The following is an 11,520-nucleotide window of genomic DNA, read 5'->3' as shown; positions in this document are numbered from 1 at the left end:
AAGTCGAACATAGCCAAATGAAATATATATATATATATATATATATATATATATATATAATGTGGTTATATTTAATAAATAATCTTAATTGCAGGTTGTATGTAATCATAAAATGGAGTTAATACATTGTTATGTAGGCTATCCTGGTTCCGTACATGACCAAAGAGTATTTCATGTATCAGGGTTACAAGATTTTTGCAATGATCCAACAAAATTTCCAAATACTCACTTAATTGGTGATGCTGCTTATACTATATTAGAAACTTTGCTCGTACCCATAGACATAGTGCACGAAACAGAGTATGTCCTTTTCTACGTGCACCTCGGCTCCCACTCCTCAACACTCGGTCTAGATATACTATGTCTATGATCGTACCATATAAAGATAATGGTCAATTAACAGAAAGAAACAAAAATTTCAATTATTGCTTATCCTCTACAAGAATGGTCGTAGAAAGTTGTATTGGTCTTTTAAAAGCACGATTTAGAATCTTACTTGACAAATTACCGATGAAAAGAACTGATTTAATTCCAAAATACATCATGGCGTGTTGTGTTTTACATAACATTTGTATAATGAGGAACGATATGATTGAAATCCCTTTAATAGTGGAAGATGTAATACAAAATAATGTAGAAAACATAAATATAAATAACTTGTTACATATACAGGGAAAAGAAAAACGTGACAGAATAAAAGATACTCTTTGTATAAAATTATAATAAATAATAATCTCAATAATCTCAATGATGCTATAATAGCAAGAATAAAAATATATTGCTTGTTTCATATTTGTATTATAGTAGCGTTTCATATTTGCAGCAAAGCATATTTATGTTATTTCATGATTTACTCATTATAAATATGATAGCTATATATACAGGGTGTCTCACAACCTCCGTACAATATTTTAATAACGTATTCTAGAGGCAAAATGGAGTAAAAAATTTTAATACAAAAATATCGAGGCTACAATAGTTTTTGAGTTATAAGTGATCAAAGTTTGTCAATAATATTGCGTAGACTTTGCGCCCTCAAGCTCGTAACTACATTTACACACGTACTGATCTGTCATCTGTTATTGCTGACAGATAAAATAAATAAATTAATTTTCAAAAGACCTCCGCGCGATCAAAACAAAAATAAAATTCGTTTCTTAGATGTGTGAAAATATTAAGTTTATATTTCACATAAGAAACAATAAAATCAGCTGTGCAGTAAAAATCGATATTACCTGATTCGTAAAATCAATAATAGATGACAGAGATCAGTACGCGTGTATGTGTAGTTACAGATCTGAGCGCGGGGCTCTACGCGATATCATTGGCAGAGTTTGATCGCTTATAACTCAAAAACTATTGCAGCCTCAAAATTTTTGTATTAGAATTTTTGACTCTGTTTTATCTCTAGAATACACTATTAAAGTATTGTACGGAGGTTGTGAGACACCCTGTATATATAACTAACATATGTATGTAATATGTTTAATTATATAAGATATGGTATAAAATAAATTTGCATTCGTATTATAAGTATTGTTTTTTTTTTATTATATGCTTTACTTTTGGAATAAAACGTTATATTCTATTTTAAAGTCATACATATTCTTGTACACTGACAAACATCCTATTATGTATTTCAACTTTTTTTTACAATATAGTTAGTAATTTTTCTACTTAACTAAAACAATTATAATGGTAATCAAATTTGTACTCTGCTTTAAGATCATACATATGCAATTCAAATTTTTTAGATAATATAGTTTTTATCTTTCTAAACTTAACTAAAAATATTACATATATAGAGAAAAAAAACATCACAGAACAAAAGATACTTTTTGTATAACAACACCTATTAGTGGAAAAAAATAAAACTAAAATATTAACTTATCGATTACAAAAAAATACCTTAAATTTGTTGTAATACTTTATTATTAAGCAAGGTTCAGCTGGTACACGAGTCGCAAGCATAACTGTCGAATAACTAAACATATTTTCGTACATACATATATACATTATATAACGCCCTCTTTGGTTGGTAGTACTATCATTACAGTCGTATATGCGTGGATTACTCTTAGCGCGAAAACACAAAAATAAAACTAAATGACAACACCCTGCTTTAATCCATGCGCATACAAAAATAACATAAACACAAAAAGAAACAAGAACAAAATCCAACACAGATACAGTCAAAAATAAAATAAACATAACATTAGAAACGTTCATACAAATGTTAGATTTAGTCCTTCTGAAAACAAACATAATTGTTTCCTCAGTAACTTTGTCTTTGGTCCATGAAGCGGCTTGGTCAATATATCAGCCACCATTTTGTCCGTAGATAGATACTCCAACTTGATTGCACCCATATCCACAACTTTTCTGCTGTAATGATGTCTCACATCAATATGTTTCGTTCTTGGATGAAACATCTTGTGACTTGCCAACTTTTGAGCCGACTGATTATCATTATGTAAGACAACAGGTACTGATTTGCCATATAATTCATATATTAAGCTGCGTAAGTAAATGCCCTCTTTTGCACCACTTGTTAGTCCGATATACTCAGCTTCAGTGCTTGAAAGAGCAACACACTGCTGCTTCCTGCTCTCCCATGATACTAAATTTTCATTTAATTTAAAGACATATCCAGTATACGATCGTCGGTCTGACACGTCGTTTCCCCAATCGGCGTCTACATATCCGTTGATCACTGGGTCAGATTTTTCTTTATTAGGCTTCTTGAAGAACAGACATTCATTTATGGTCCCTTTTAAATAGCGTAGTACTCGTTTTGCACTCTTCACGTGCTCTTCATCGTAGCATGAATTGAACTGTGACAGGAAACTGACGGCATGTGCAATGTCTGGCCTTGTGTTTATTGCGATATACATCAAACATCCAACTAATGATTGATATGGAAAATCAATTTCACACTTTCTCTTTTGCAGTTTCGACCCTACCTCTAACAGGGTTGTCACAAGCTTGCAGTCCGTCATCCTAAACTTTTCCAACACGTAAGAAATGTAATTACTTTGATCCAGACGAATTTCATTCTTCTCTCTTCTTACTCGTATTCCTAAGACGTGACGAGCATTTCCTAGGTCCTTGACCTTGAATTTATTCGTCAAATTAATCTTGAGTTTCTTCTTTTCTTGACAGTCACTTCCAAAAAGAAAAATGTCGTCTACAAATACAGCCACGATCAATGTACATTTATTCCTTGATTTGATATAAATACAAGGTTCATGATCTGATTGTTTGAAACCAAGCAATTTTAATTCTGCATCAAGTTTTTGGTACCAGGCTCGAGATGATTGTTTCAGGCCATACAAGGACTTGTTCAGCCTACACACTTTATTTTCTTTTCCTGGTGTTAGCATTCCTTCGGGTTGATGCATATACACTTTTTCTCTTAGGTCTCCGTATAAAAAGGCTGTTGTTACATCCCAATGATCTATTTCCCAATCAAATTCTACCGCCATCGAAAACAGGATTCTTAAGGTCGAACTTCTTACCACTGGCGAAAAAGTTTCATAGTAGTCGATCCCATATTTTTGAGTAAAGCCTGTAGCCCCCAGCCGTGTCTTGAACCTTGTCACATTTCCATCGCTGTCTCTTTTTATTTTGAATACCCACTTGTTTTGAATTAACTTCTTTCCAGGGGGTAGGTCTGTCAATGTCCACACGTTGTTCTCTTCTAAGGATGCAAGTTCATCGTGCATGGCCTGCACCCACTTATCCTTATCTTCGCTTGATAATGCCTCAGACACAGATTTAGGTTCCTCGTAACATATGGCACTATATAATATATGATCTGGAGATTCTTTCGCTTTTCTCTCTCGAATTGGATACCGTCGTTCTTGAGGATTTAACTCTTCACTAGTTGTGACTTCATCCTGGAGATCATTATTTTCAGATTCGTTCAAGGACAAATTACTATCAGTTGATTTTATCGATTCGTATAACGTTGACATTGTGTCACTTTCCTCTTCCGAGTTGACATCTATTACGTTATCTTCATTGTTGTTTTCTTCATTGTTGTTCTCGTTCTCTTGATTATGTTCATTCTTATCTTGAAATGTAGTTTCGTCAAACAAAATTTGTACCACCTCGGTCTCGCGCTGCATCTCATTCTTCGAAAAAACTTTTGAATTTGCAGGAAAATTGTTCTCGATGAAAGCAACATCTCTCGCTCGACATAGGTTTCCATCTAAATCCATTAGGCGATAGCCTTTGGTTTCGGTACAATAGCCAACGAAAATCATTCTGCGACACTTTGGATCTAATTTTTGACGCTTTTCTTTTGGTATGTAAACGTAAGCGGAACATCCAAATACTTTAAGATGTCTCAAATCCACCTCCTTTCCAGTCCACATCTGCTCTGGAACTGCTTTGTAAAGCGCTCTCGTTGGTGACCTATTCAGCAAGTAAACTGCAGTGTTAACTGCTTCACACCAGAAGCGTTTATCCAAACCAGCTTCATTTAACAAAGATCTTGCCTTTTCAACGATAGAGCGATTCGCCCGCTCTGCAGTTCCATTCTGCTGGGGCGTGTAAGGCACAGTCTTCTGATGCTTTATTCCATTCTTCTTTAAGAACTCTTTGAAAAACGTACTGCAATATTCACCTCCGTTGTCTGAACGTAGACATTTGATGACTTGACCAATTTCCTTTTCCACCATTGCTTTAAAAACTTCAAAAGTGCTTGCGACTTCAGATTTATTCTTCAAGAAGTAGACAATTATTTTCCTTAAATAGTCGTCTATTAATGTAAGGAAATATCTATATCCTCCAAACGCTATCGTCTCCATAGGCCCACAGATATCTGAATGGATCAATTCGAGCAATGTTGTAGCTCTTGTCCCTTTTTCTTTAAAAGGTGTTCGGCACATTTTTCCAGTGAGGCAGGAAACACATTGCTCACTTTTTTCTTGATCTGAAAAATTCACACCTGTAGCAATCATTTTTATAATATGCATACCTTGTCTATTCAGGTGTCCTAATCTTTTGTGCCAAAGATCTCGTGATTCAAAACGACTTTGTGTATGGTCCGTCATTTTATTCTTCGGTGCAGATTCAGTTGAAAAATAAGCTTCCTGGGACGTCTCCTTACTGCCTTCTTCTGTTTCTAGTTGATAGATTCCTCCAACATTTCTTGCTCTTGCTGCTACGGTACCCGTGACACTGCAGCTCTCCTTGTGGAAAAACTCACATCCTCTTTCCGCTGAAAACAATACGCAGAAACCTTTTTGTACAACGCTGCTCACAGACAGTAAATTTGCAGATAATCCTGGCACATATAGCGCATCCTTTATCTGAGTTACTGTACTATTGGGCAATTGCAAAGGAATTGATCCACTGCCAGCACATTCTATGACTCCATCATTGGCAGTTTTTATAATTTGACCAGTGCCCTTCGCAGAGAAATTTACCATCTTGTTCTTGTCCGGTGTCATGTGTTTGCTGCAGCAGCTATCGACGTACCATTTACCAGGAAAAACATTTACAGATAAAACTGACAAGAATGCCTTTGCTTCTTCTTTTTTTTTATTTCCTGAATTCTGCTGTTCTTTCTTCTTTTTCTCTGGACATTCAGATGCTTTGTGCCCACTCTTATGACAATTAAAACATTTAAACGTAAACTTCTTATTATTTTGTTGGTTCTTCGCCATCCGTTGTGAGCCTCCAGTATTGCGATCCCCTTTTTGACCTTGACAGAAACGCAGCTTCTTCTGAAACTTTATTTTCTTCAGAATTATGTTCTCCACTGGCTTCTTGAAGCAATTTACTAATTACTTCCTCACTCGACAAAGCAGTTCCTGAATTATCAATGGCCATTATCGTTGGTCTGTAATCTTGAGTCAGACCTTGCAGTAAAATTAAGATAAGCCAATCATCTGAGACTTTTGCATCAATGTTTTCGAATTGATGAGCTAAAGACATTACCTTTGTTATGTATTCATCCATGGTACTAAAATTTTCCAGTCTACATTGCCACAGGGAACGTTGCAGATTTATTCGCCGGCCCCATCCTCGATCTTCGTACGCTCGAGCCAAGCCTTCCCAGGCCGTTTTTACAGACGTCGCTTGCCGCATCTTTAAGAAACACGTTGGATCAACCAAAAGACAAATAGTTGTGCATGCTATTCTGTCTTTTTCAGCGTCCACGGCAATAGGTGCTTCTTGCGCGTCCGTATCGGGTTCGACTGCCGACCACAGATTTCTGTGTTCCAACAGGGTTCTTACTTGGAACTTCCAATCTTGATAGTTGGATATACCGCGAAGCTTCTTTATTCCAAATGTGCCTGTGTTAATGTCCTCGTTAGCCATTGTGTCTTTTCAACCACGCGGTTAACCTCAAAAAAAAAAAAACTTTTTACACAAAGAACGACACTCTACTTTCAGGTCTTTTTTTTTGTCCGAGATAAAAAAAAACTTTGTCCATCACTTTTCTCATAAGACTGGGCCCATAACCTGTTGTAATACTTTATTATTAAGCAAGGTTCAGCTGGTACACGAGTCGCAAGTATAACTGTCGAATAACCAACTATATTTTCGTACATACATATATATATATATTTTATAACGCCCTCTTTGGTTGGTAGTACTATCATTACAGTCGTATATGCGTAGATTACTCTTAGCGCGAAAACACAAAAATAAAACTAGATGACAACATAATTAATGAAAAAATAATACTGAATATTTGAACCGTTTACTTCTCATTGCATTACTTTTATGCATTGCACGTTTAAAGTCGTATATAAACATATATATATGTCGTTATAATAAATGTTTACTTTTTATCCTCTCTCTCAATAAGTTTATATAACATATGTGATTTAGTGCATCAAGGCGACGCATTGCTGATTCATGGTGAATTTTTTTATCCTGTCTTGCTTGTTCTTTAATTTCTAATAACTTTTCCAAATGTTTATCAACAACACTTGATAACTTTGTTTTTTTCGCAGCTGAAAGTACAAAGATATATGAATTTGTTTTTAATTATATATTATATATGTATATATACAGGGTGCGGCATTTATAGTGACGCGGGCATATTTTTTGGAAACGAAGTGAGATATCAAAAAATGTTTCAGACAAAAGTTGCATGGTTTCGAGGGGGCCACATGATAAAAATATGGATTTGACCTTAAGTGGTCTTTTCAAGGTGAGGTCAATGCGGTCGATGTTTTCTTAAATGGAACTCCCCATTTATTATTACATATTCTTGTAGCTTACCGCGAGAGCTTTTCAAAACACTATAATAAAATATTCTTTCATTAAGTACTTTTTGAGTTATTTTATATTTTAATCTGACATATTTTGATATAAAAAATAAAATATCTCGTAAAATATTTAGTTATAAAATAATTGTTTTTTATTTAACGAAAACTTACAAGGCTCATCAACAATTGTAGCTGTTACTGTTTCATCTAAATTATTTTCAGTTGATGACTGTGTACATAATGGTTTCACCCATGGTTTTTTACCAAATACCTCTTCCATTTGCTGTAGAAGTATTTAAAATAAGTATTTAAAATAATAATATTTTCTGGTTTTAATGCTACCAAAGAAGATAATTAAAATATATTAATACTTACTTCACAATATGGCCACGTTTGACGGTCATTTCCAGACTTAGAATTATGATCCTTTATTTTCTTATACATTCTTTTCATAGATGTTAATTCTGTCATGCATTGTTTTGGGGAGACAACAAATTGGCTTTCTGATAATTTTTTAGATATTTTTTGGAAAACAGTTTTTCACTGCATTTTCCATTATCTATGTCTGGTGCATATTCTTGGTATAAGGCCAGAAATAACAATGTTGCATTTGTAGACCAAATAGCTAATAATTCAATACATTAACAATTATATAGTTAAGGTTATCAAATTATAATATAAATAAATAAATATATTTTTAATATAAATACCTGTTTCTAAATTTTCACCATCTTCAAAGTTTTTATTTGAATTATTTTCTTTATTATAACTTTGTTCTGGTTCACACATAACATCTTCAACATCTCCTTTCTCTGGACTCATTCCACTTCTTTTTATATTTTTTAATACTCGAGAAACAAAATTTTTATCTGTAATATCAATAAAATATTATTAAAATTATAAATTTATAACTGTTTATTTTTAAAGATTCCTATGACTTTATTTTCATAAAGATTCTCTTCAATTAATTGTAAGTTACCTGCTAATGCTTTCTCGTAATCGGTTGTTGTTAAAAATATTTCGTACGTATTATTTGTACTTTCTTCAAGTATTTTATATTTATTTAATGACATATTGTTATTATTATTTCCTTCTTTTCCGATTCAATATTTCACGTATTACGAAACCGCGAACCGCCATATGCATTACTGAACTCGCACTACCTCGGGAGTATGTGCAAAATCAGCCGGAAGTCAGCAAGTCCCTAGGACCTATTTTCGTTAAAAAGTAATTATTATTCTCTTGCAGCATGCTGAAAACATTTTCGGAACGCGAAAACAGTACTGTCAGTACTTTCAGCGCATTTCAGAAGACACCCTTTGTTGTTAGATCCGCGAATGATTTTTTTGGCCTCTAGGATAGGGACATTTTTGTAAGCAGCTAATTCTAGTATTCTTTTTTGAGTGAGCCATTCTGGGCAGGAAAGGTCGTTGGTTTTGTGAGGACCTTTACAATTAATACATGAGGGTGGTTGATCGCTTTAAGGGCAAGGAGTATCGCTTTCATGAGATTTGTCGCCACAGTGGAAGCAACGTAGTTGCCCTCTGCATTGGGTTTTTATATGGCTATATCGATAGCAAGAGTAACAAAGAGAGGGTTTGGAAACAAAAGGGGAAATTTCATATCTAATCATATATAAATAAAGATATTGTGGAATACTTTGACCCTCGAAAGTGATAGCAATGGATTTTGATGGAATGTAACTCACCGATCTTGTTGTTGGATCAATTGCTTTTCTATTAAGCCTCCGCACAGAGGAAATCTTAAACGGACAGTCTATTTCATCCTTGATCAAGCTTTCCGTGAGGTCAAGTGGAACATTTATAATTACTCCTTGTCTCGAGACTTTGAAAGAAGGAATGTAGGCTATTAGGTTATTAGATTTAAGAATAGGATTACTGATAATATTATTAGCAGCCTCGCGAGATTTGAATAATACGGATATTTTAGAAAAACCAAGTTTCTTGATTTCAATGATATCTTTTTTTTTAAGTAGAGCTGAGGAGACGGCCCACTGTGAGAGGATGAAGAGAGGTGTTAACCTCTCCTACAGAAGTGACGATAATTTCAAACGGGCCTTGGCAACAATTAGAATATTTGTTATTCATTGCCGTATCTGGAAGCTGTTTTGAAGTGTTGAATTTTTTGGGTTGCACTATGACTTCCTCTTGGTGTATTTGTCTCTTGAGAGTTTTGGAATTTGAATTCTTGGAATCGACTGTGTTCGAAGAGGTTTGGATGTCAGACGAATGATTTTGTTTGGGCTGTTGTGTCGAAAAGATTTCCATTGAAGGATCGATTTCCATATCGCTATCGATAGAATCTTGAGGTAGAGGAAAATTGTTGGAAATGAGATTCAAAACCAGGGTCTCGAGGCATGATAGAATTTAGATGTTGTCAACGAGTAGAAGCAATACGCAACAGCAATTAATTGCGATAACACAACAAAGGCAGTTGATAATACGATGACGACACAAAGAGAATAGTAATTCAATATGGCGGGCAAACGCCGGGTAAAGGCCCGAGGCGTAGCGAGCCGTATTATCGTCGTTAACTTGTTCCACAGATGTATTTAGGAATGATAAATAACTTAAATGAATAATATAAAGCTCTAAAAAGAGCTGATTAGGAGAAGCACTACGAACTAGGATTAATAAAACTCAAAGCTCAAAATAAAACTTGACGACGCACTGCACAATGTACACTCTACAACGGTCCGCGAGCGAATCTCGGTCGAGGGTCAATACGGCCAGAACCTTACGTATGATGAATACGGAAGTGGCGTTAAATGAGGGCGTTCCGTAAAAGGCCATTACACAAAATTCCGTAAGAACATAAAACGTAAGCATAAGAAAATTGACCAATCCCAATCAAGTATTGAGCTTTCCGTCAAAGTAGAGGGGTTACGGAGAGCCAAATACTCGATTGGGATTGGTCCATTTTCTTACGCTTACGTCTTACTTCCTTACAGAATTTTGTGTCTGATAGCCTTTAATGTACTTATGTTTACAGAGGCGTATCCGTAAAGGCCATCACACACAAAATTCCGTAAGGACGTAAGACGTAAGCGTAAGAAAATCGACCAATCCCAATCGAGTATTTGGCTCTCCGTAACCCCTCCACTTTTATGGAGAGCCCAATACTCGATTGGGCAGTTTTCTTACGCTTACATATTATGTCCTTACGGAATTTTGTGTGTGATGGCCTTTATAGATTTAATCGTAATGAACTTGTTAACAGTTTGATTCTACAGTGTGGAGATGCGTGCCGAAACGGTTCGGTGTGTTCCAGTATAGGTTAAAGGGATCAGAAAGGGCGACGGTGCGATGTCATGGAGTAACCACGCGGCGCAGCGGGAATTTTAAATGTTCATTTTACATGCTTTTAAGGAAACAGTGATTAATCTACAAATTATGCCAGATGGATTTTTTAGAATGTCAAAAAGATTATCAGTTCGAGGTTCAGCCAAATTAGCAATAGCGGTTTTTAGATACGAAGATTTATCTCGTGTATTAGGGCAATGAAACACGATGTGATTAATATCTTGGGAGGGATATCCGCACAGGCAGGCATCGTTGTTAGATAAATTTTTTCGAAATAGACTGTGATTAAGATTGTAATGGTTAGAATGCGTGAAATTGTAACTATGGCTTCCCTGGTAAGGCTAGTGCGATAATACCAAGGTTTCCTGCATTTCTTGTAGATTTTCTCAAAGAACGCTTGAAAGTGCCCTTAAATCTAGCCCAGTGCTCAATGTATTTATCAAAGTCAAAGTTTAATTTTTTCTCTGGAAACAGAAAAGAAATCCGAATAAGGGACCTTAAAACTGCGTTATACCTTCTTTTGTTGCTCGTCTGGCTAATTTATCAGCCTTTTCGTTGCCATGAATCCCTCTATGTGACGGGATTCAAATAAATTGAATGTGGATTTTTAGCTCGCGCGCCGTCTCGAGTTTCGCCTTTATAAGCGGGATTAAATAATTGTTTTGACTAACAATAAGAGTAGTTTTTTGAAGTGCTTTAAGCACACTCATAGAGTCGGAGATGATAGTTGCTTCTGGAGCATTGATGTCAAGTATAAGTAAAATCGCGTTATATATCGCCCAAGCCTCCGCAGAGAAAACAGAGGCTTGGGATGGAATCTTATGCATAAGTTGAATTCTCGGTAGGGGGGAATAGCAGGCAGATCCCACATATGTGCTATCATCGACTTTAGACCCATCCGTATAGAGTAACCGTTCCTTCTATAATTTTACCGAAGGCCTGCATAAAAATGCTTTGTGCGTAAT

At 35.3% G+C, this 11,520-nt stretch overlaps 1 long non-coding RNA gene across 1 annotated transcript; it reads right to left on the bottom strand.

Annotated features, from left to right (window-relative positions):
• Nucleotides 1-7,719: 7,719 nt before the first annotated feature.
• LOC115240086 lies at nt 7,720-9,941 on the bottom strand. The gene is made up of 4 exons (XR_003884735.1): nt 8,941-9,941; nt 8,212-8,443; nt 7,943-8,101; nt 7,720-7,857 (listed from the first exon to the last, which is right to left on the bottom strand). It is a non-coding gene; the product is annotated as an uncharacterized LOC115240086 (long non-coding RNA).
• Between the last annotated feature and the right edge of the window lie 1,579 nt (nt 9,942-11,520).

This window comes from Formica exsecta, unplaced genomic scaffold (assembly GCF_003651465.1).
Source record: "Formica exsecta isolate Colony F162 unplaced genomic scaffold, ASM365146v1 scaffold403, whole genome shotgun sequence".
NCBI lineage: Eukaryota > Metazoa > Arthropoda > Insecta > Hymenoptera > Formicidae > Formica > Formica exsecta.
Note: the sequence above shows the minus strand (reverse complement) of the source record. Positions and strands in the feature narration are given on the sequence as shown.